The following is a 26077-nucleotide window of genomic DNA, read 5'->3' on the forward strand; positions in this document are numbered from 1 at the left end:
AACTGAATGTGTTTTGGGTGTATGCGAGTTTGGCCGATGACGGTGGTGGTGTCTGTTGGTGCAACCAGCTTCAGGCGGTCACGGTAGTGGTGGTTGTGAGACTGGCTGAAGGCGACGGTGGTGTCTTTTGGCACATCCGGCCTAAGGCGACCGTGATATGGGTGTATGTGAGACTGGCTGAAGGCGACGGTGGTGTCTGTTGGCACAACTAGCCTGAAATTAACGTGGTTTGGGTGTATGTGAGATTGGCCGATGACGGAGGTGGTGTCTGTTGGTGCAACCAGCTTGTAGCGGTCATGGTAGTGGTGGTTGTGAGACTGGCTGAAGGCGACGGTGGTGTCTTTTGGCACATCCGGCCTTAGGTGACCGTGATAAGGGTGTATAGGGTGTATGTGAGACTGGCAGAAGGCGACGGTGGTGTCTGCTGGCACAACCGGCCTGAAATGAACGTGGTTTGAGTGTATGTGAGATTGTCCGATGACGGAGGTGGTGTCTGTTGGTGCAACCAGCTTCAGGCGGTCATGGTAGTGGTGGTTGTGAGACTGGATGAAGGCGACGGTGGTGTCTTTTGGCACATGCAGTCTTAGGTGACTGTGAAATGGGTGTGTGTGAGACTGGCTGAAGGCGACGGTGGTGTCTGTGAGCACAACTGGCCTGAACTGAATGTGGTTTGGGTGTATGCGAGACCGGCCGATGACGGCGGTGGTGTCTGTTGGTGCAACCAGCTTGAGGCGGTCATGGTAGTGGTGGTTGTGAGACTGGCTGAAGGCGACGGTGGTGTCTTTTGGCACATCCGGCCTTAGGTGACTGTGATATGGGTGTGTGAGAGACTGGCTGAAGGCGACGGTGGTGTCTGTTGGCACAACCGGCCTGAAATGAACATGGTTTGAGTGTATGGCAGATTGGCCGATGACGGTGGTGGTGTCTGTTGGTGCAACCAGCTTGAGGGGGTCACGGTAGTGGTGGTTGTGAGACTGGGTGAAGGCGACGGTGGTGTCTGTTGGCACATCCTGCCCAAGGCGACCGTGATATGGGTGTATGTGAGACTGGCCGAAGGCGACGGCGGTGTATGTTAGCACAACTGGCCTGAACTGAACGTGGTTTGGGTGTATGTGAGACTGGCCAATGACGGCGGTGGTGTCTGTTGATGCAACCAGCTTGAGGCGGTCATGGTAGTGGTGGTTGTGAGACTGGATGAAGGCGACGGTGGTGTCTTTTGGCACATGCGGCCTTAGGTGACTGTGATATGGGTGTGTGTGAGACTGGCTGAAGGCGACGGTGGTGTCTGTGATTACAACTGGCCTGAACTGAACGTGGTTTGGGTGTATGCGAGATTGGCCGATGACGGCGGTGGTGTCTTTTGGTGCAACCAGCGTGAGGCGGTCACGGTAGTGGTGGTTGTGAGACTGGCTGAAGGCGACGGTGGTGTCTTTTGGCACATATGGCCTAAGGCGACCGTGATATGGGTGTATGTGAGACTGGCTGAAGGCGACGGTGGTGTCTGTTGGCACAACCAGCCTGAAATTAACGTGGTTTGGGTGTATGTGAGATTGGCCGATGACGGAGGTGGTGTCTGTTGGTGCAACCAGCTTGAGGCGGTCATGGTAGTGGTGGTTGTGAGACTGGCTGAAGGCGACGGTGGTGTGTTTTGGCACATCCGGCCTTAGGTGACCGTGATAAGGGTGTATAGGGTGTATGTGAGACTGGCAGAAGGCGACGGTGGTGTCTGTTGGCACAACCGGCCTGAAATGAACGTGGTTTGAGTGTATGTGAGATTGTCCGATGACGGAGGTGGTGTCTGTTGGTGCAACCAGCTTCAGGCGGTCATGGTAGTGGGGGTTGTGAGACTGGATGAAGGCGACGGTGGTGTCTTTTGGCACATGCGGTCTTAGGTGACTGTGAAATGGGTGTGTGTGAGACTGGCTGAAGGCGACGGTGGTGTCTGTGAGCACAACTGGCCTGAACTGAATGTGGTTTGGGTGTATGCGAGACTGGCCGATGACGGCGGTGGTGTCTGTTGGTGCAACCAGCTTGAGGCGGTCATGGTAGAGGTGGTTGTGAGACTGGCTGAAGGCGACGGTGGTGTCTTTTGGCACATCCGGCCTTAGGTGACTGTGATATGGGTGTGTGAGAGACTGGCTGAAGGCGACGGTGGTGTCTGTTGGCACAACCGGCCTGAAATGAACATGGTTTGGGTGTATGGCAGATTGGCCGATGACGGTGGTGGTGTCTGTTGGTGCAACCAGCTTGAGGGGGTCACGGTAGTGGTGGTTGTGAGACTGGGTGAAGGCGACGGTGGTGTCTGTTGGCACATCCTGCCCAAGGCGACCGTGATATGGGTGTATGTGAGACTGGCCGAAGGCGACGGCGGTGTATGTTAGCACAACTGGCCTGAACTGAACGTGGTTTGGGTGTATGTGAGACTGGCCAATGACGGCGGTGGTGTCTGTTGATGCAACCAGCTTGAGGCAGTCATGGTAGTGGTGGTTGTGAGACTGGATGAAGGCGACGGTGGTGTCTTTTGGCACATGTGGCCTTCGGTGACTGTGATATGGGTGTGTGGGAGACTGGCTGAAGGCGACGGTGGTGTCTGTGATTACAACTGGCCTGAACTGAACGTGGTTTGGGTGTATGCGAGATTGGCCGATGACGGCGGTGGTGTCTTTTGGTGCAACCAGCTTGAGGCGGTCACGGTACTGGTGGTTGTGAGACTGGCTGAAGGCGACGGTGGTGTCTTTTGGCACATCCGGCCTAAGGCGAGCGTTATATGGGTGTATGTGAGACTGGCTGAAGGCGACGGTGGCGTCTGTTGGCACAACCAGCCTGAAATTAACGTGGTTTGGGTGTATGTGAGATTGGCCGATGACGGAGGTGGTGTCTGTTGGTGCAACCAGCTTGAGGCGGTCATGGTAGTGGTGGTTGTGAGACTGGCTGAAGGCGACGGTGGTGTCTTTTGGCACATCCGGCCTTAGGTGACCCTGATAAGGGTGTATATTGTGTATGTGAGACTGGCAGAAGGCGACGGTGGTGTCTGTTGGCACAACCGGCCTGAAATGAACGTGGTTTGAGTGTATGTGAGATTGTCCGATGACGGAGGTGGTGTCTGTTGGTGCAACCAGCTTCAGGCGGTCATGGTAGTGGGGGTTGTGAGACTGGATGAAGGCGACGGTGGTGTCTTTTGGCACATGCGGTCTTAGGTGACTGTGAAATGGGTGTGTGTGAGACTGGCTGAAGGCGACGGTGGTGTCTGTGAGCACAACTGGCCTGAACTGAATGTGGTTTGGGTGTATGCGAGACTGGCCGATGACGGCGGTGGTGTCTGTTGGTGCAACCAGCTTGAGGCGGTCATGGTAGTGGTGGTTGTGAGACTGGCTAAAGCGGACGGTGGTGTCTTTTGGCACATCCGGCCTTAGGTGACTGTGATATGGGTGTGTGAGAGACTGGCTGAAGGCGACGGTGGTGTCTGTTGGCACAACCAGCCTGAAATTAACGTGGTTTGAGTGTATGTGAGATTGTCCGATGACAGAGGTGGTGTCTGTTGGTGCAACCAGCTTCAGGCGGTCATGGTAGTGGTGGTTGTGAGACTGGATGAAGGCGACGGTGGTGTCTTTTGGCACATGCGGTCTTAGGTGACTGTGAAATGGGTGTGTGTGAGACTGGCTGAAGGCGACGGTGGTGTCTGTGAGCACAACTGGCCTGAACTGAATGTGGTTTGGGTGTAAGCGAGACTGGCCGATGACGGCGGTGGTGTCTGTTGGTGCAACCAGCTTGAGGCGGTCATGGTAGTGGTGGTTGTGAGACTGGCTGAAGGCGACGGTGGTGTCTTTTGGCACATCCGGCCTTAGGTGACTGTGATATGGGTGTGTGAGAGACTGGCTGAAGGCGACGGTGGTGTCTGTTGGTACAACCGGCCTGAAATGAACATGGTTTGGGTGTATGTCAGATTGGCCGATGACGGTGGTGGTGTCTGTTGGTGCAACCAGCTTGAGGGGGTCACGGTAGTGGTGGTTGTGAGACTGGGTGAAGGCGACGGTGGTGTCTGTTGGCACATCCGGCCTAAGGCGACCGTGATATGGGTGTATGTGAGACTGGCCGAAGGCGACGGCAGTGTATGTTAGCACAACTGGCCTGAACTGAACATGGTTTGGGTGTATGTGAGACTGGCCAATGACGGCGGTGGTGTCTGTTGATGCAACCAGCTTGAGGCGGTCATGGTAGTGGTGGTTGTGAGACTGGATGAAGGCGACGGTGGTGTCTTTTGGCACATGCGGCCTTCGGTGACTGTGATATGGGTGTGTGTGAGACTGGCTGAAGGCGACGGTGGTGTCTGTGATTACAACTGGCCTGAACTGAACGTGGTTTGGGTGTATGCGAGATTGGCCGATGACGGCGGTGGTGTCTTTTGGTGCAACCAGCTTGAGGCGGTCACGGTAGTGGTGGTTGTGAGACTGGCTGAAGGCGACGGTGGTGTCTTTTGGCACAACTGGCCTAAGGCGACCGTGATATGGGTGTATGTGAGACTGGCTGAAGGCGACGGTGGTGTCTGTTGGCACAACCGGCCTGAAATGAACATGGTTTGGGTGTATGTCAGATTGGCCGATGACGGCGGTGGTGTCTTTTGGTGCAACCAGCATGAGGCGGTCACGGTAGTGGTGGTTGTGAGACTGGCTGAAAGCGACGGTGGTGTCTTTTGGCACATCCGGCCTAAGGCGACCGTGATATGGGTGTATGTGAGACTGGCTGAAGGCGACGGTGGTGTCTGTTGGCACAACCAGCCTGAAATTAACTTGGTTTGGGTGTATGTGAGATTGGCCGATGACGGAGGTGGTGTCTGTTGGTGCAACCAGCTTGTAGCGGTCATGGTAGTGGTGGTTGTGAGACTGGCTGAAGGCGACGGTGGTGTCTTTTGGCACATCCGGCCTTAGGTGACCGTGATAAGGGTGTATAGGGTGTATGTGAGACTGGCAGAAGGCGACGGTGGTGTCTGCTGGCACAACCGGCCTGAAATGAACGTGGTTTGAGTGTATGTGAGATTGTCCGATGACGGAGGTGGTGTCTGTTGGTGCAACCAGCTTCAGGCGGTCATGGTAGTGGTGGTTGTGAGACTGGATGAAGGCGACGGTGGTGTCTTTTGGCACATCTAGTCTTAGGTGACTGTGAAATGGGTGTGTGTGAGACTGGCTGAAGGCGACGGTGGTGTCTGTGAGCACAACTGGCCTGAACTAAATGTGGTTTGGGTGTATGCGAGACTGGCCGATGACGGCGGTGGTGTCTGTTGGTGCAACCAGCTTGAGACGGTCATGGTAGTGGTGGTTGTGAGACTGGCGACGGTGGTGTCTTTTGGCACATCCGGCCTTAGGTGACTGTGATATGGGTGTGTGAGAGACTGGCTGAAGGCGACGGTGGTGTCTGTTGGCACAACCGGCCTGAAATGAACATGGTTTGGGTGTATGGCAGATTGGCCGATGACGGTGGTGGTGTCTGTTGGTGCAACCAGCTTGAGGGGGTCACGGTAGTGGTGGTTGTGAGACTGGGTGAAGGCGACGGTGGTGTCTGTTGGCACATCCTGCCTAAGGCGACCGTGATATGGGTGTATGTGAGACTGGCCGAAGGCGACGGCGGTGTATGTTAGCACAACTGGCCTGAACTGAACGTGGTTTGGGTGTATGTGAGACTGGCCAATGACGGCGGTGGTGTCTGTTGATGCAACCAGCTTGAGGCGGTCATGGTAGTGGTGGTTGTGAGACTGGATGAAGGCGACGGTGGTGTCTTTTGGCACATGCGGCCTTAGGTGACTGTGATATGGGTGTGTGTGAGACTGGCTGAAGGCGACGGTGGTGTCTGTGATTACAACTGGCCTGAACTGAACGTGGTTTGGGTGTATGCGAGATTGGCCGATGACGGCGGTGGTGTCTTTTGGTGCAACCAGCTTGAGGCGGTCACGGTAGTGGTGGTTGTGAGACTGGCTGAAGGCGACGGTGGTGTCTGTTGGCACAACCAGCCTGAAATTAACGTGGTTTGGGTGTATGTGAGATTGGCCGATGACGGAGGTGGTGTCTGTTGGTGCAACCAGCTTGAGGCGGTCATGGTAGTGGTGGTTGTGAGACTGGCTGAAGGCGACGGTGGTGTCTTTTGGCACATCTGGCATTAGGTGACCGTGATAAGGGTGTATAGGGTGTATGTGAGACTGGCAGAAGGCGACGGTGGTGTCTTTTGGCACAACCGGCCTGAAATGAACGTGGTTTGAGTGTATGTAAGATTGTCCGATGACGGAGGTGGTGTCTGTTGGTGCAACCAGCTTCAGGCGGTCATGGTAGTGGTGGTTGTGAGACTGGATGAAGGCGACGGTGGTGTCTTTTGGCACATGCGGTCTTAGGTGACTGTGATATGGGAGTATGTGAGACTGGCTGAAGGCGACGGTGGTGTCTGTTGGCACAACCAGCCTGAAATCAACGTGGTTTGGGTGTATGTGAGATTGGCCGATGACGGAGGTGGTGTCTGTTGGTGCAACCAGCTTGAGGCGGTCATGGTAGTGGTGGTTGTGAGACAGGCTGAAGGCGACGGTGGTGTCTTTTGGCACATCCGGCCTTAGGTGACCGTGATATGGGTGTATGTGAGACTGGCCGAATGCGTCGGTGGTGTCTGTTGGCACAACCAGGCTGAACCGAACGTGGTTTGGGTGTATGTGAGATTGGCCGAAGACGGCGGTGGTGTCTGTTGGTGCAACCAGCTTGAGGGGGTCACGGTAGTGGTGGTTGTGAGACTGGGTGAAGGCGACGGTGGTGTCTTTTGGCACATCCGGCCTAAGGCGACCGTGATATGGGTGTATGTGAGACTGGCTGATGGCGACGGTGGTGTCTGTTGGCACAACCAGCCTGAAATTAACGTGGTTTGGGTGTATGTGAGATTGGCCGATGACGGAGGTGGTGTCTGTTGGTGCAACCAGCTTGAGGCGGTCATGGTAGTGGTGGTTGTGAGACTGGCTGAAGGCGACGTGGTGTCTTTTGGCACATCCGGCCTTAGGTGACTGTGATATGGGTGTGTGTGAGACTGGCTGAAGGCGACGGTGGTGTATGTGATGACAACTGGCCTGAACTGAACGTGGTTTGGGTGTATGCGAGATTGGCCAATGACGGTGGTGGTGTCTGTTGGTGCAACCAGCTTGAGGCGGTCACGGTAGTGGTGGTTGTGAGACTGGCTGAAGGCGACGGTGGTGTCTTTTGGCACATCCGGCCTAAGGTGACCGTGATATGTGTGTATGTGAGACTGGCCGAATGCGTCGGTGGTGTCTGTTGGCACAACCAGGCTGAACTGAACGTGGTTTAGGTGTATGTGAGATTGGCCGAAGACGGCGGTGGTGTCTGTTGGTGCAACCAGCTTGAGGCGGTCACGGTAGTGGTGGTTGTGAGACTGGCTGAAGGCGACGGTGGTGTCTTTTGGCACATCCGGCCTAAGGCGACCGTGATATGGGTGTATGTGAGACTGACTGAAGGCGACGGTGGTGTCTGTTGGCACAACCAGCCTGAAATTAACGTTGTTTGGGTGTTTGTGAGATTGGCCGATGACGGAGGTGGTGTCTGTTGGTGCAACCAGCTTGAGGCGGTCATGGTAGTGATGGTTGTGAGACTGGATGAAGGCGACGGTGGTGTCTTTTGGCACATCCGGCCTTAGGTGACCGTGATAAAGGTGTATGTGAGACTGGCAGAAGGCGACGGTGGTGTCTGTTGGCACAACCGGCCTGAAATGAACGTGGTTTGAGTGTATGTGAGATTGTCCGATGACGGAGGTGGTGTCTGTTGGTGCAACCAGCTTGAGGCGTTCATGGTAGTGGTGGTTGTGAGACTGGCTGAAGGCGACGGTGGTGTCTTTTGGCACATCCGGCCTTAGGTGACCGTGATAAGGGTGTATAGGGTGTATGTGAGACTGGCAGAAAGCGACGGTGGTGTCTGTTGGCACAACCGGCCTGAAATGAACGTGGTTTGAGTGTATGTGAGATTGTCCGATGACGGAGGTGGTGTCTGTTGGTGCAACCAGCTTGAGGCGGTCATGGTAGTGGTGGTTGTGAGACTGGCTGAAGGCGACGGTGGTGTCTGTTGGCACAACCGGCCTGAAATTAACGTGGTTTGGGTGTATGTGAGATTGTCCGATGACGGAGGTGGTGTCTGTTGGTGCAACCAGCTTCAGGCGGTCATGGTAGTGGTGGTTGTTAGACTGGCTGATGGCGACGTGGTGTCTTTTGGCACATCTGTCCTTAGGTGATCGTAATATGGGTGTATGTGAGACTGGCTGAAGGCGACAGTGGTGTCTGTGAGCACAACTGGCCTGAACTGAATGTGGTTTGGGTGTATGCGAGACTGGCCGATGACGGCGGTGGTGTCTGTTGGTGCAACCAGCTTGAGGCGGTCATGGTAGTGGTGGTTGTGAGACTGGCTGAAGGCGACGGTGGTGTCTTTTGCCACATCCGGCCTTAGGTGACTGTGATATGGGTGTGTGTGAGACTGGCTGAAGGCGACGGTGGTGTCTGTGATTACAACTGGCCTGAACTGAACGTGGTTTGGGTGTATGCAGGATTGGCCGATGACGGCGGTGGTGTCTGTTGGTGCAACCAGCTTGAGGCGGTCACGGTAGTGGTGGTTGTGAGAGTGGCTGAAGGCGACGGTGGTGTCTTTTGGCACAACCAGCCTGAAATTAACGTGGTTTGGGTGTATGTGAGATTGGCCGATGACGGAGGTGGTGTCTGTTGGTGCAACCAGCTTCAGGCGTTCATGGTAGTGGTGGTTGTGAGACTGGCTGAAGGCGACGGTGGTGTCTTTTGGCACATCCGGCCTTAGGTGACTGTGTTATGGGTGTGTGTGAGACTGGCTGAAGGCGACGGTGGTGTCTGTGATTACAACTGGCCTGAACTGAACGTGGTTTGGGTGTATGCGAGATTGGCCGATGACGGCGGTGGTGTCTGTTGGTGCAACCAGCTTGAGGCGGTCACGGTAGTGGTGGTTGTGAGACTGGCTGAAGGCGACGGTGGTGTCTTTTGGCACATCCAGCCTAAGGTGACCGTGATAAGGGTGTATGTGAGACTGGCCGAATGCGTCGGTGGTGTCTGTTGGCACAACCAGGCTGAACTGAACGTGGTTTGGGTGTATGTGAGATTGGCCGAAGACGGCGGTGGTGTCTGTTGGGGCAACCAGCTTGAGGCGGTCATGGTAGTGGTGGTTGTGAGACTGGCTGAAGGCGACGGTGGTGTCTTTTGGCACATCCGGCCTTAGGTGACTGTAATATGGGTGTATTTGAGACTGGCTGAAGGCGACGGTGGTGTCTGTGAGCACAACTGGCCTGAACTGAATGTGGTTTGGGTGTATGCGAGACTGGCCGATGACGGCGGTGGTGTCTGTTGGTGCAACCAGCTTGAGGCGGTCATGGTAGTGGTGGTTGTGAGACTGGCTGAAGGCGACGGTGGTGTCTTTTGCCACATCCGGCCTTAGGTGACTGTGATATGGGTGTGTGTGAGACTGGCTGAAGGCGACGGTGGTGTCTGTTGGCACAACCGGCCTGAAATGAACGTGGTTTGGGTGTATGTCAGATTGGCCGATGACGGTGGTGGTGTCTGTTGGTGCAACCAGCTTGAGGGGGTCACGGTAGTGGTGGTTGTGAGACTGGGTGAAGGCGACGGTGGTGTCTGTTGGCACATCCGGCCTAAGGCGACCGTGATATGGGTGTATGTGAGACTGGCCGAAGGCGACGGCAGTGTATGTTAGCACAACTGGCCTGAACTGAACATGGTTTGGGTGTATGTGAGACTGGCCAATGACGGCGGTGGTGTCTGTTGATGCAACCAGCTTGAGGCGGTCATGGTAGTGGTGGTTGTGAGACTGGATGAAGGCGACGGTGGTGTCTTTTGGCACATGCGGCCTTAGGTGACTGTGATATGGGTGTGTGTGAGACTGGCTGAAGGCGACGGTGGTGTCTGTGAGCACAACTGGCCTGAACTGAACGTGGTTTGGGTGTATATGAGACTGGCCGATGACGGCGGTGGTGTCTGTTCGTGCAACCAGCATGAGGGGTCATGGTAGTGGTGGTTGTGAGACTGGCTGAAGGCGACGGTGGTGTCTTTTGGCACATCCGGCCTAAGGCGATCGTGATATGGGTGTATGTGAGACTGGCTGAAGGCGACGGTGGTGTCTGTTGGCACAACCAGCCTGAAATTAACGTGGTTTGGGTGTATGTGAGATTGGCCGATGACGGAGGTGGTGTCTCTTGGTGCAACCAGCTTGAGGCGGTCATGGTAGTGGTGGTTGTGTGACTGGCTGAAGGCGACGGTGGTGTCTTTTGGCACAGCCGGCCTTAGGTGACCGTGATAAGGGTGTATAGGGTGTATGTGAGACTGGCAGAAGGCGACGGTGGTGTCTGTTGGCACAACCAGCCTGAAATTAACGTGGTTTGGGTGTATGTGAGATTGGCCGATGACGGAGGTTGTGTCTGTTGGTGCAACCAGCTTGAGGCGGTCATGGTAGTGGTGGTTGTGAGACTGGCTGAAGGCGACGGTGGTGTCTTTTGGCACATCCGGCCTAATTTGACCGTGATATGGGTGTATGTGAGACTGGCCGAATGCCTCGGTGGTGTCTGTTGGCACAACCAGGCTGAACTGAACGTGGTTTGGGTGTGTGTGAGATCGGCCGAAGACGGCGGTGGTGTCTGTTGGTGCAACCAGCTTGAGGGGGTCACGGTAGTGGTGGTTGTGAGACTGGGTGAAGGCGACGGTGGTGTCTTTTGGCACATCCGGCCTAAGGCGACCGTGATATGGGTGTATGTGAGACTGGCCGAAGGCGACGGTGGTGTCTGTTGGCACAACTGGCCTGAACTGAACATGATTTTTGGTGTATGTGAGACTGGCCAATGACGGCGGTGGTGTCTGTTGATGCAACCAGCTTGAGGCGGTCATGGTAGTGGTGGTTGTGAGACTGGATGAAGGCGACGGTGGTGTCTTTTGGCACATGCGGCCTTAGGTGACTGTGATATGGGTGTGTGTGAGACTGGCTGAAGGCGACGGTGGTGTCTGTGATTACAACTGGCCTGAACTGAACGTGGTTTGGGTGTATGCGAGATTGGCCGATGACGGCGGTGCTGTCTTTTGGTGCAACCAGCATGAGGCGGTCACGGTAGTGGTGGTTGTGAGACTGGCTGAAAGCGACGGTGGTGTCTTTTGGCACATCCTGCCTAAGGCGACCGTGATATGGGTGTATGTGAGACTGGCTGAAGGCGACGGTGGTGTCTGTTGGCACAACCAGCCTGAAATTAACGTGGTTTGGGTGTATGTGATATTGGCCGATGACGGAGGTGGTGTCTGTTGGTGCAACCAGCTTGTAGCCGTCATGGTAGTGGTGGTTGTGAGACTGGCTGAAGGCGACGGTGGTGTCTTTTGGCACATCCGGCCTTAGGTGACCGTGATAAGGGTGTATAGGGTGTATGTGAGACTGGCAGAAGGCGACGGTGGTGTCTGTTGGCACAACCAGCCTGAAATTAACGTGGTTTGGGTGTATGTGAGATTGGCCGATGACGGAGGTTGTTTCTGTTGGTACAACCAGCTTCAGGCGGTCATGGTAGTGGGGGTTGTGAGACTGGATGAAGGCGACGGTGGTGTCTTTTGGCACATGCGGTCTTAGGTGACTGTGAAATGGGTGTGTGTGAGACTGGCTGAAGGCGACGGTGGTGTCTGTGAGCACAACTGGCCTGAACTGAATGTGGTTTGGGTGTATGCGAGACTGGCCGATGACGGCGGTGGTGTCTGTTGGTGCAACCAGCTTGAGGCGGTCATGGTAGTGGTGGTTGCGAGACTGGCTAAAGCGGACGGTGGTGTCTTTTGGCACATCCGGCCTTAGGTGACTGTGATATGGGTGTGTGAGAGACTGGCTGAAGGCGACGGTGGTGTCTGTTGGCACAACCAGCCTGAAATTAACGTGGTTTGAGTGTATGTGAGATTGTCCGATGACAGAGGTGGTGTCTGTTGGTGCAACCAGCTTCAGGCGGTCATGGTAGTGGTGGTTGTGAGACTGGATGAAGGCGACGGTGGTGTCTTTTGGCACATGCGGTCTTAGGTGACTGTGAAATGGGTGTGTGTGAGACTGGCTGAAGGCGACGGTGGTGTCTGTGAGCACAACTGGCCTGAACTGAATGTGGTTTGGGTGTAAGCGAGACTGGCCGATGACGGCGGTGGTGTCTGTTGGTGCAACCAGCTTGAGGCGGTCATGGTAGTGGTGGTTGTGAGACTGGCTGAAGGCGACGGTGGTGTCTTTTGGCACATCCGGCCTTAGGTGACTGTGATATGGGTGTGTGAGAGACTGGCTGAAGGCGACGGTGGTGTCTGTTGGTACAACCGGCCTGAAATGAACATGGTTTGGGTGTATGTCAGATTGGCCGATGACGGTGGTGGTGTCTGTTGGTGCAACCAGCTTGAGGGGGTCACGGTAGTGGTGGTTGTGATACTGGGTGAAGGCGACGGTGGTGTCTGTTGGCACATCCGGCCTAAGGCGACCGTGATATGGGTGTATGTGAGACTGGCCGAAGGCGACGGCAGTGTATGTTAGCACAACTGGCCTGAACTGAACATGGTTTGGGTGTATGTGAGACTGGCCAATGACGGCGGTGGTGTCTGTTGATGCAACCAGCTTGAGGCGGTCATGGTAGTGGTGGTTGTGAGACTGGATGAAGGCGACGGTGGTGTCTTTTGGCACATGCGGCCTTCGGTGACTGTGATATGGGTGTGTGTGAGACTGGCTGAAGGCGACGGTGGTGTCTGTGATTACAACTGGCCTGAACTGAACGTGGTTTGGGTATATGCGAGATTGGCCGATGACGGCGGTGGTGTCTTTTGGTGCAACCAGCTTGAGGCGGTCACGGTAGTGGTGGTTGTGAGACTGGCTGAAGGCGACGGTGGTGTCTTTTGGCACAACTGGCCTAAGGCGACCGTGATATGGGTGTATGTGAGACTGGCTGAAGGCGACGGTGGTGTCTGTTGGCACAACCAGCCTGAAATTAACGTGGTTTGGGTGTATGTGAGATTGGCCGATGACGGAGGTGGTGTCTGTTGGTGCAACCAGCTTGAGGCGGTCATGGTAGTGGTGGTTGTGAGACTGGCTGAAGGCGACGGTGGTGTCTTTTGGCACATCCGGCCTTAGGTGACCGTGATATGGGTGTATAGGGTGTATGTGAGACTGGCAGAAGGCGACGGTGGTGTCTGTTGGCACAACCAGCCTGAAATTAACGTGGTTTGGGTGTATGTGAGATTGGCCGATGACGGAGGTGGTGTCTGTTGGTGCAACCAGCTTGAGGCGGTCATGGTAGTGGTGGTTGTGAGACTGGCTGAAGGCGACGGTGGTGTCTTTTGGCACATCCGGCCTAAGGTGACCGTGATATGGGTGTATGTGAGACTGGCCGAATGCGTCGGTCGTGTCTGTTGGCACAACCAGGCTGAACTGAACGTGGTTTGGGTGTATGTGAGATTGGCCGAAGACGGCGGTGGTGTCTGTTGGTGCAACCAGCTTGAGGGGGTCACGGTAGTGGTGGTTGTGAGACTGGGTGAAGGCGACGGTGGTGTCTTTTGGCACATCCTGCCTAAGGCGACCGTGATATGGGTGTATGTGAGACTGGCTGATGGCGACGGTGGTGTCTGTTGGCACAACCAGCCTGAAATTAACGTGGTTTGGGTGTATGTGAGATTGGCCGAAGACGGCGGTGGTGTGTGTTGGTGCAACCAGCTTGAGGGGGTCACGGTAGTGGTGGTTGTGAGACTGAGTGAAGGCGACGGTGGTGTCTTTTGGCACATCCGGCCTAAGGCGACCGTGATATGGGTGTATGTGAGACTGGCTGATGGCGACGGTGGTGTCTGTTGGTACAACCAGCCTGAAATTAACGTGGTTTGGGTGTATGTGAGATTGGCCGATGACGGAGGTGGTGTCTGTTGGTGCAACCAGCTTGAGGCGGTCATGGTAGTGGTGGTTGTGAGACTGGCTGAAGGCGACGGTGGTGTCTTTTGGCACATCTGGCCTTAGGTGACCGTGATAAGGGTGTATAGGGTGTATGTGAGACTGGCAGAAGGCGACGGTGGTGTCTGTTGGCACAACCGGCCTCAAATGAACGTGGTTTGAGTGTATGCGAGATTGTCCGATGACGGGGGTGGTGTCTGTTGGTGCAACCAGCTTCAGGCGGTCATGGTAGTGGTGGTTGTGAGACTGGATGAAGGCGACGGTGGTGTCTTTTGGCACATGCAGTCTTAGGTGACTGTGAAATGGGTGTGTGTGAGACTGGCTGAAGGCGACGGTGGTGTCTGTGAGCACAACTGGCCTGAAGTGAATGTGGTTTGGATGTATGCGAGACTGGCCGATGACGGCGGTGGTGTCTGTTGGTGCAACCAGCTTGAGGCGGTCATGGTAGTGGTGGTTGTGAGACTGGCTGAAGGCGACGGTGGTGTCTTTTGGCACATCCGGCCTTAGGTGACTGTGATATGGGTGTGTGAGAGACTGGCTGAAGGCAACGGTGGTGTCTGTTGGCACAACCGGCCTGAAATGAACATGGTTTGGGTGTATGGCAGATTGGCCGATGACGGTGGTGGTGTCTGTTGGTGCAACCAGCTTGAGGGGGTCACGGTAGTGGTGGTTGTGAGACTGGGTGAAGGCGACGGTGGTGTCTGTTGGCACATCCTGCCTAAGGCGACCGTGATAAGGGTGTATAGGGTGTATGTGAGACTGGCAGAAGGCGACGGTGGTGTCTGTTGGCACAACCGGCCTGAAATGTACGTGGTTTGGGTGTATGTCAGATTGGCCGATGACGGTGGTGGTGTCTGTTGGTGCAACCAGCTTGAGGGGGTCACGGTAGTGGTGGTTGTGAGACTGGCTGAAGGCGACGGTGGTGTATTTTAGCACAACTGGCCTGAACTGAACGTGGTTTGGGTGTATGTGAGACGGGCCAATGACGGCGGTGGTGTCTGTTGATGCAACCAGCTTGAGGCGGTCATGGTAGTGGTGGTTGTGAGACTGGATGAAGGCGACGGTGGTGTCTTTTTGCATATGCGGCCTTAGGTGACTGTGATATGGGTGTGTGTGAGACTGGCTGAAGGCGACGGTGGTGTATGTTAGCACAACTGGCCTGAACTGAACGTGGATTGGGTGTATGTGAGACTGGCCAATGACGGCGGTGGTGTCTGTTGATGCAACCAGCTTGAGGCGGTCATGGTAGTGGTGGTTGTGAGACTGGCTGAAGGCGATGGTGGTGTCTTTTGGCACATCCGGCCTAAGGCGACCGTGATATGGGTGTATGTGAGACTGGCTGAAGGCGACGGTGGTGTCTGTTGGCACAACCAGCCTGAAATTAAAGTGGTTTGAGTGTATGTGAGATTGTCCGATGACGGAGGTGGTGTCTGTTGGTGCAACAAGCTTCAGGCGGTCATGGTAGTGGGGGTTGTGAGACTGGATGAAGGCGACGGTGGTGTCTTTTGGCACATGCGGTCTAAGGTGACTGTGAAATGGGTGTGTGTGAGACTGGCTGAAGGCGACGGTGGTGTCTGTGAGCACAACTGGCCTGAACTGAATGTGGTTTGGGTGTATGCGAGACTGGCCGATGACGGCGGTGGTGTCTGTTGGTGCAACCAGCTTGAGGCGGTCATGGTAGTGGTGGTTGTGAGACTGGCTAAAGCGGACGGTGGTGTCTTTTGGCACATCCGGCCTTAGGTGACTGTGATATGGGTGTGTGAGAGACTGGCTGAAGGCGACGGTGGTGTCTGTTGGCACAACCGGCCTGAAATGAACATGGTTTGGGTGTATGTCAGATTGGCCGATGACGGTGGTGGTGTCTGTTGGTGCAACCAGCTTGAGGGGGTCACGGTAGTGGTGGTTGTGAGACTGGCTGAAGGCGACGTTGGTGTCTGTTGGCACATCCGTCCTAAGGCGACCGTGATATGGGTGTATGTGAGACTGGCCGAAGGCGACGGCGGTGTATTTTAGCACAACTGGCCTGAACTGAACGTGGTTTGGGTGTATGTGAGACTGGCCAATGACGGCGGTGGTGTCTGTTGATGCAACCAGTTTGAGGCGGTCATGGTAGTGGTGGTTGTGAGACTGGATGAAGGCGACGGTGGTGTCTTTTTGCATATGCGGCCTTAGGTGACTGTGATATGGGTGTGTGTGAGACTGGCTGAAGGCGACGGTGGTGTATGTTAGCACAACTGGCCTGAACTGAACGTGGATTGGGTGTATGTGAGACTGGCCAATGACGGCGGTGGTGTCTGTTGATGCAACCAGCTTGAGGCGGACATGGTAGTGGTGGTTGTGAGACTGGCTGAAGGCGACGGTGGTGTCTTTTGGCACATCCGGCCTAAGGCGACCGTGATATGGGTGTATGTGAGACTGGCTGAAGGCGACGGTGGTGTCTGTTGGCACAACCAGCCTGAAATTAACGTGGTTTGAGTGTATGTGAGATTGTCCGATGACGGAGGTGGTGTCTGTTGGTGCAACCAGCTTCAGGCGGTCATGGTAGTGGTGGTTGTGAGACTGGATGAAGGCGACGGTGGTGTCTTTTGGCACATGCGGTCTTAGGTGACTGTGAAATGGGTGTGTGTGAGACTGGCTGAAGGCGACGGTGGTGTCTGTGATTACAACTGGCCTGAACTGAACGTGGTTTGGGTGTATGGCAGATTGGCCGATGACGGTGGTGGTGTCTGTTGGTGCAACCAGCTTGAGGGGGTCACGGTAGTGGTGGTTGTGAGACTGGGTGAAGGCGACGGTGGTGTCTGTTGGCACATCCTGCCCAAGGCGACCGTGATATGGGTGTATGTGAGACTAGCCGAAGGCGACGGCGGTGTATGTTAGCACAACTGGCCTGAACTGAACGTGGTTTGGGTGTATGTGAGACTGGCCAATGACGGCGGTGGTGTCTGTTGATGCAACCAGCTTGAGGCGGTCATGGTAGTGGTGGTTGTGAGACTGGATGAAGGCGACGGTGGTGTCTTTTGGCACATGCGGCCTTAGGTGACTGTGATATGGGTGTGTGTGAGACTGGCTGAAGGCGACGGTGGTGTCTGTGATTACAACTGGCCTGAACTGAACGTGGTTTGGGTGTATGCGAGATTGGCCGATGACGGCGGTGGTGTCTTTTGGTGCAACCAGCTTGAGGCGGTCACGGTAGTGGTGGTTGTGAGACTGGCTGAAGGCGACGGTGGTGTCTTTTGGCACATCCGGCCTAAGGCGACCGTGATATGGGTGTATGTGAGACTGGCTGAAGGCGACGGTGGTGTCTGTTGGCACAACCAGCCTGAAATTAACGTGGTTTGGGTGTATGTGAGATTGGCCGATGACGGAGGTGGTGTCTGTTGGTGCAACCAGCTTGAGGCGGTCATGGTAGTGGTGGTTGTGAGACTGGCTGAAGGCGACGGTGGTGTCTTTTGGCACATCCGGCCTTAGGTGACCGTGATAAGGGTGTATAGGGTGTATGTGAGACTGGCAGAAGGCGACGGTGGTGTCTGTTGGCACAACCGGCCTGAAATGAACGTGGTTTGAGTGTATGTGAGATTGTCCGATGACGGAGGTGGTGTCTGTTGGTGCAACCAGCTTCAGGCGGTCATGGTAGTGGGGGTTGTGAGACTGGATGAAGGCGACGGTGGTGTCTTTTGGCACATGCGGTCTTAGGTGACTGTGAAATGGGTGTGTGTGAGACTGGCTGAAGGCGACGGTGGTGTCTGTGAGCACAACTGGCCTGAACTGAATGTGGTTTGGGTGTATGCGAGACTGGCCGATGACGGCGGTGGTGTCTGTTGGTGCAACCAGCTTGAGGCGGTCATGGTAGTGGTGGTTGTGAGACTGGCTAAAGCGGACGGTGGTGTCTTTTGGCACATCCGGCCTTAGGTGACTGTGATATGGGTGTGTGAGAGACTGGCTGAAGGCGACGGTGGTGTCTGTTGGCACAACCAGCCTGAAATTAACGTGGTTTGAGTGTATGTGAGATTGTCCGATGACGGAGGTGGTGTCTGTTGGTGCAACCAGCATCAGGCGGTCATGGTAGTGGTGGTTGTGAGACTGGATGAAGGCGACGGTGGTGTCTTTTGGCACATGCGGTCTTAGGTGACTGTGAAATGGGTGTGTGTGAGACTGGCTGAAGGCGACGGTGGTGTCTGTGAGCACAACTGGCCTGAACTGAATGTGGTTTGGGTGTAAGCGAGACTGGCCGATGACGGCGGTGGTGTCTGTTGGTGCAACCAGCTTGAGGCGGTCATGGTAGTGGTGGTTGTGAGACTGGCTGAAGGCGACGGTGGTGTCTTTTGGCACATCCGGCCTTAGGTGACTGTTATATGGGTGTGTGAGAGACTGGCTGAAGGCGACGGTGGTGTCTGTGGGTACAACCGGCCTGAAATGAACATGGTTTGGGTGTATGTCAGATTGGCCGATGACGGTGGTGGTGTCTGTTGGTGCAACCAGCTTGAGGGGGTCACGGTAGTGGTGGTTGTGAGACTGGGTGAAGGCGACGGTGGTGTCTGTTGGCACATCCGGCCTAAGGCGACCGTGATATGGGTGTATGTGAGACTGGCCGAAGGCGATGGCAGTGTATGTTAGCACAACTGGCCTGAACTGAACATGGTTTGGGTGTATGTGAGACTGGCCAATGACGGCGGTGGTGTCTGTTGATGCAACCAGCTTGAGGCGGTCATGGTAGTGGTGGTTGTGAGACTGGATGAAGGCGACGGTGGTGTCTTTTGGCACATGCGGCCTTAGGTGACTGTGATATGGGTGTGTGTGAGACTGGCTGAAGGCGACGGTGGTGTCTGTGATTACAACTGGCCTGAACTGAACGTGGTTTGGGTGTATGCGAGATTGGCCGATGACGGCGGTGGTGTCTTTTGGTGCAACCAGCTTGAGGCGGTCACGGTAGTGGTGGTTGTGAGACTGGCTGAAGGCGACGGTGGTGTCTTTTGGCACAACTGGCCTAAGGCGACCGTGATATGGGTGTATGTGAGACTGGCTGAAGGTGACGGTGGTGTCTGTTGGCACAACCAGCCTGAAATTAACCTGGTTTGGGTGTATGTGAGATTGGCCGATGACGGAGGTGGTGTCTGTTGGTGCAACCAGCTTGAGGCGGTCATGGTAGTGGTGGTTGTGAGACTGGCTGAAGGCGACGGTGGTGTCTTTTGGCACATCCGGCCTTAGGTGACCGTGATATGGGTGTATAGGGTGTATGTGAGACTGGCAGAAGGCGACGGTGGTGTCTGTTGGCACAACCAGCCTGAAATTAACGTGGTTTGGGTGTATGTGAGATTGGCCGATGACGGAGGTGGTGTCTGTTGGTGCAACCAGCTTGAGGCGGTCATGGTAGTGGTGGTTGTGAGACTGGCTGAAGGCGACGGTGGTGTCTTTTGGCACATCCGGCCTAAGGTGACCGTGATATGGGTGTATGTGAGACTGGCCGAATGCGTCGGTGGTGTCTGTTGGCACAACCAGGCTGAGCTGAACGTGGTTTGGGTGTATGTGAGATTGGCCGAAGACGGCGGTGGTGTCTGTTGGTGCAACCAGCTTGAGGGGGTCACGGTGGTGGTGGTTGTGAGACTGGGTGAAGGCGACGGTGGTGTCTTTTGGCACATCCGGCCTAAGGCGACCGTGATATGGGTGTATGTGAGACTGGCTGATGGCGACGGTGGTGTCTGTTGGCACAACCAGCCTGAAATTAACGTGGTTTGGGTGTATGTGAGATTGGCCGAAGACGGCGGTGGTGTTTGTTGGTGCAACCAGCTTGAGGGGGTCACGGTAGTGGTGGTTGTGAGACTGGGTGAAGGCGACGGTGGTGTCTTTTGGCACATCCGGCCTAAGGCGACCGTGATATGGGTGTATGTGAGACTGGCTGATGGCGACGGTGGTGTCTGTTGGCACAACCAGCCTGAAATTAACGTGGTTTGGGTGTATGTGAGATTGGCCGAAGACGGCGGTGGTGTCTGTTGGTGCAACCAGCTTGAGGGGGTCACGGTAGTGGTGGTTGTGAGACTGGGTGAAGGCGACGGTGGTGTCTTTTGGCACATCCGGCCTAAGGCGACCGTGATATGGGTGTATGTGAGACTGGCTGATGGCGACGGTGGTGTCTGTTGGCACAACCAGCCTGAAATTAACGTGGTTTGGGTGTATGTGAGATTGGCCGATGACGGAGGTGGTGTCTGTTGGTGCAACCAGCTTGAGGCTGTCATGGTAGTGGTGGTTGTGAGACTGGCTGAAGGCGACGGTGGTGTCTTTTGGCACATCTGGCCTTAGGTGACCGTGATAAGGGTGTATAGGGTGTATGTGAGACTGGCAGAAGGCAACGTGGTGTCTGTTGGCACAACCGGCCTCAAATGAACGTGGTTTGAGTATATGTGAGATTGTCCGATGACGGAGGTGGTGTCTGTTGGTGCAACCAGCTTCAGGCGGTCATGGTAGTGGTGGTTGTGAGACTGGATGAAGGCGACGGTGGTGTCTTTTGGCACATGCAGTCTTAGGTGACTGTGAAATGGGTGTGTGTTAGACTGGCTGAAGGCGACGGTGGTGTCTGTGAGCACAACTGGCCTGAACTGAATGTGGTTTGGGTGTATGCGAGACTGGCCGATGACGGCGGTGGTGTCTGTTGGTGCAACCAGCTTGAGGCGGTCATGGTAGTGGTGGTTGTGAGACTGGCTGAAGGCGACGGTGGTGTCTTTTGGCACATCCGGCCTTAGGTGACTGTGATATGGGTGTGTGAGAGACTGGCTGAAGGTGACGGTGGTGTCTGTTGGCACAACCGGCCTGAAATGAACATGGTTTGAGTGTATGGCAGATTGGCCGATGACGGTGGTGGTGTCTGTTGGTGCAACCAGCTTGAGGGGGTCACGGTAGTGGTGGTTGTGAGACTGGGTGAAGGCGACGGTGGTGTCTGTTGGCACATCCTGCCCAAGGCGACCGTGATATGGGTGTATGTGAGACTGGCCGAAGGCGACGGCGGTGTATGTTAGCACAACTGGCCTGAACTGAACGTGGTTTGGGTGTATGTGAGACTGGCCAATGACGGCGGTGGTGTCTCTTGATGCAACCAGCTTGAGGCGGTCATGGTAGTGGTGGTTGTGAGACTGGCTGAAGGCGACGGTGGTGTCTTTTCGCACAACTGGCCTAAGGCGACCGTGATATGGGTGTATGTGAGACTGGCTGAAGGCGACGGTGGTGTCTGTTGGCACAACCAGCCTGAAATTAACGTGGTTTGGGTGTATGTGAGATTGTCCGATGACGGAGGTGGTGTCTGTTGGTGCAACCAGCTTGAGGCGGTCATGGTAGTGGTGGTTGTGAGACTGGCTGAAGGCGACGGTGGTGTCTTTTGGCACATCCGGCCTTAGGTGACCGTGATATGGGTGTATAGGGTGTATGTGAGACTGGCAGAAGGCGACGGTGGTGTCTGTTGGCACAACCAGCCTGAAATTAACGTGGTTTGGGTGTATGTGAGATTGGCCGATGACGGAGGTGGTGTCTGTTGGTGCAACCAGCTTGAGGCGGTCATGGTAGTGGTGGTTGTGAGACTGGCTGAAGGCGACGGTGGTGTCTTTTGGCACATCCGGCCTAAGGTGACCGTGATATGGGTGTATGTGAGACTGGCCGAATGCGTCGGTGGTGTCTGTTGGCACAACCAGGCTGAACTGAACGTGGTTTGGGTGTATGTGAGATTGGCCGAAGACGGCGGTGGTGTCTGTTGCTGCAACCAGCTTGAGGGGGTCACTGTAGTGGTGGTTGTGAGACTGGGTGAAGGCGACGGTGGTGTCTTTTGGCACATCCGGCCTAAGGCGACCGTGATATGGGTGTATGTGAGACTGGCTGATGGCGACGGTGGTGTCTGTTGGCACAACCAGCCTGAAATTAACGTGGTTTGGGTGTATGTGAGATTGGCCGATGACGGAGGTGGTCTCTGTTGGTGCAACCAGCTTGAGGCGGTCATGGTAGTGGTGGTTGTGAGACTGGCTGAAGGCGACGGTGGTGTCTTTTGGCACATCTGGCCTTAGGTGACCGTGATAAGGGTGTATAGGGTGTATGTGAGACTGGCAGAAGGCGACGGTGGTGTCTGTTGGCACAACCGGCCTCAAATGAACGTGGTTTGAGTGTATGTGAGATTGTCCGATGACGGAGGTGGTGTCTGTTGGTGCAACCAGCTTCAGGCGGTCATGGTAGTGGTGGTTGTGAGACTGGATGAAGGCGACGGTGGTGTCTTTTGGCACATGCGGTCTTAGGTGACTGTGATATGGGTGTATGTGAGACTGGCTGAAGGCGACGGTGGTGTCTGTGATTACAACTGGCCTGAACTGAATGTGTTTTGGGTGTATGCGAGTTTGGCCGATGACGGTGGTGGTGTCTGTTGGTGCAACCAGCTTGAGGCGGTCACGGTAGTGGTGAGACTGGCTGAAGGCGACGGTGGTGTCTTTTGGCACATCCGGCCTAAGGCGACCGTGATATGGGTGTATGTGAGACTGGCTGAAAGCGACGGTGGTGTCTGTTGGCACAACTAGCCTGAAATTAACGTGGTTTGGGTGTATGTGAGATTGGCCGATGACGGAGGTGGTGTCTGTTGGTGCAACCAGCTTGTAGCGGTCATGGTAGTGGTGGTTGTGAGACTGGCTGAAGGCGACGGTGGTGTCTTTTGGCACATCCGGCCTTAGGTGACTGTGATATGGGTGTGTGAGAGACTGGCTGAAGGCGACGGTGGTGTCTGTTGGCACAACCGGCCTGAAATGAACATGGTTTGGGTGTATGGCAGATTGGCCGATGACGGTGGTGGTGTCTGTTGGTGCAACCAGCTTGAGGGGGTCACGGTAGTGGTGGTTGTGAGACTGGGTGAAGGCGACGGTGGTGTCTGTTGGCACATCCTGCCTAAGGCGACCGTGATATGGGTGTATGTGAGACTGGCCGAAGGCGACGGCGGTGTATGTTAGCACAACTGGCCTGAACTGAAAGTGGTTTGGGTGTATGTGAGACTGGCCAATGACGGCGGTGGTGTCTGTTGATGCAACCAGCTTGAGGCGGTCATGGTAGTGGTGGTTGTGAGACTGGATGAAGGCGACGGTGGTGCCTTTTGGCACATGCGGCCTTAGGTGACTGTGATATGGGTGTGTGTGAGACTGGCTGAAGGCGACGGTGGTGTCTGTGATTACAACTGGCCTGAACTGAACGTGGTTTGGGTGTATGCGAGATTGGCCGATGACGGCGGTGGTGTCTTTTGGTGCAACCAGCTTGAGGCGGTCACGGTAGTGGTGGTTGTGAGACTGGCTGAAGGCGACGGTGGTGTCTTTTGGCACATCCGGCCTAAGGCGACCGTGATATGGGTGTATGTGAGACTGGCTGAAGGCGACGGTGGTGTCTGTTGGCACAACCAGCCTGAAATTAACGTGGTTTGGGTGTATGTGAGATTGGCCGATGACGGAGGTGGTGTCTGTTGGTGCAACCAGCTTGAGGCGGTCATGGTAGTGGTGGTTGTGAGACTGGCTGAAGGCGACGGTCGTGTCTTTTGGCACATCCGGCCTTAGGTGACCGTGATAAGGGTGTATAGGGTGTATGTGAGACTGGCAGAAGGCGACGGTGGTGTCTGTTGGCACAACCGGCCTGAAATGAACATGGTTTGAGTGTATGTGAGATTGTCCGATGACGGAGGTGGTGTCTGTTGGTGCAACCAGCTTCAGGCGGTCATGGTAGTGGGGGTTGTGAGACTGGATGAAGGCGACGGTGGTGTCTTTTGGCACATGCGGTCTTAGGTGACTGTGAAATGGGTGTGTGTGAGACTGGCTGAAGGCGACGGTGGTGTCTGTGAGCACAACTGGCCTGAACTGAATGTGGTTTGGGTGTATGCGAGACTGGCCGATGACGGCGGTGGTGTCTGTTGGTGCAACCAGCTTGAGGCGGTCATGGTAGTGGTGGTTGTGAGACTGGCTAAAGCGGACGGTGGTGTCTTTTGGCACATCCGGCCTTAGGTGACTGTGATATGGGTGTGTGAGAGACTGGCTGAAGGCGACGGTGGTGTCTGTTGGCACAACCAGCCTGAAATTAACGTGGTTTGAGTGTATGTGAGATTGTCCGATGACGGAGGTGGTGTCTGTTGGTGCAACCAGCTTCAGGCGGTCATGGTAGTGGTGGTTGTGAGACTGGCTGAAGGCGACGGTGCTGTCTTTTGGCACATCTGGCCTTAGGTGACCGTGATAAGGGTGTATAGGGTGTATGTGAGACTGGCAGAAGGCGACGGTGGTGTCTGTTGGCACAACCGGCCTCAAATGAACGTGGTTTGAGTGTATGTGAGATTGTCCGATGACGGAGGTGGTGTCTGTTGGTGCAACCAGCTTCAGGCGGTCATGGTAGTGGTGGTTGTGAGACTGGATGAAGGCGACGGTGGTGTCTTTTGGCACATGCGGTCTTAGGTGACTGTGATATGGGTGTATGTGAGACTGGCTGAAGGCGACGGTGGTGTCTGTGATTACAACTGGCCTGAACTGAATGTGTTTTGGGTGTATGCGAGTTTGGCCGATGACGGTGGTGGTGTCTGTTGGTGCAACCAGCTTGAGGCGGTCACGGTAGTGGTGGTTGTGAGACTGGCTGAAGGCGACGGTGGTGTCTTTTGGCACATCCGGCCTAAGGCGACCGTGATATGGGTGTATGTGAGACTGGCTGAAGGCGACGGTGGTGTCTGTTGGCACAACTAGCCTGAAATTAACGTGGTTTGGGTGTATGTGAGATTGGCCGATGACGGAGGTGGTGTCTGTTGGTGCAACCAGCTTGTAGCGGTCATGGTAGTGGTGGTTGTGAGACTGGCTGAAGGCGACGGTGGTGTCTTTTGGCACATCCGGCCTTAGGTGACCGTGATAAGGGTGTATAGGGTGTATGTGAGACTGGCAGAAGGCGACGGTGGTGTCTGCTGGCACAACCGGCCTGAAATGAACGTGGTTTGAGTGTATGTGAGATTGTCCGATGACGGGGGTGGTGTCTGTTGGTGCAACCAGCTTCAGGCGGTCATGGTAGTGGTGGTTGTGAGACTGGATGAAGGCGACGGTGGTGTCTTTTGGCACATGCAGTCTTAGGTGACTGTGAAATGGGTGTGTGTGAGACTGGCTGAAGGCGACGGTGGTGTCTGTGAGCACAACTGGCCTGAAGTGAATGTGGTTTGGGTGTATGCGAGACTGGCCGATGACGGCGGTGGTGTCTGTTGGTGCAACCAGCTTGAGGCGGTCATGGTAGTGGTGGTTGTGAGACTGGCTGAAGGCGACGGTGGTGTCTTTTGGCACATCCGGCCTTAGGTGACTGTGATATGGGTGTGTGAGAGACTGGCTGAAGGCGACGGTGGTGTCTGTTGGCACAACCGGCCTGAAATGAACATGGTTTGGGTGTATGGCAGATTGGCCGATGACGGTGGTGGTGTCTGTTGGTGCAACCAGCTTGAGGGGGTCACGGTAGTGGTGGTTGTGAGACTGGGTCAAGGCGACGGTGGTGTCTGTTGGCACATCCTGCCTAAGGCGACCGTGATATGTGTGTATGTGAGACTGGCCGAAGGCGACGGCGGTGTATGTTAGCACAACTGGCCTGAACTGAACGTGGTTTGGGTGTATGTGAGACTGGCCAATGACGGCGGTGGTGTCTGTTGATGCAACCAGCTTGAGGCGGTCATGGTAGTGGTGGTTGTGAGACTGGATGAAGGCGACGGTGGTGTCTTTTGGCACATGCGGCCTTAGGTGACTGTGATATGGGTGTGTGTGAGACTGGCTGAAGGCGACGGTGGTGTCTGTGATTACAACTGGCCTGAACTGAACGTGGTTTGGGTGTATGCGAGATTGGCCGATGACGGCGGTGGTGTCTTTTGGTGCAACCAGCTTGAGGCGGTCACGGTAGTGGTGGTTGTGAGACTGGCTGAAGGCGACGGTGGTGTCTTTTGGCACATCCGGCCTAAGGCGACCGTGATATGGGTGTATGTGAGACTGGCTGAAGGCGACGGTGGTGTCTGTTGGCACAACCAGCCTGAAATTAACGTGGTTTGGGTGTATGTGAGATTGGCCGATGACGGAGGTGGTGTCTGTTGGTGCAACCAGCTTGAG

The sequence above is a fragment of the Spea bombifrons genome, chromosome 3, assembly GCF_027358695.1.
Source record: "Spea bombifrons isolate aSpeBom1 chromosome 3, aSpeBom1.2.pri, whole genome shotgun sequence".
In the NCBI taxonomy this organism is placed as follows: domain Eukaryota; kingdom Metazoa; phylum Chordata; class Amphibia; order Anura; family Pelobatidae; genus Spea; species Spea bombifrons.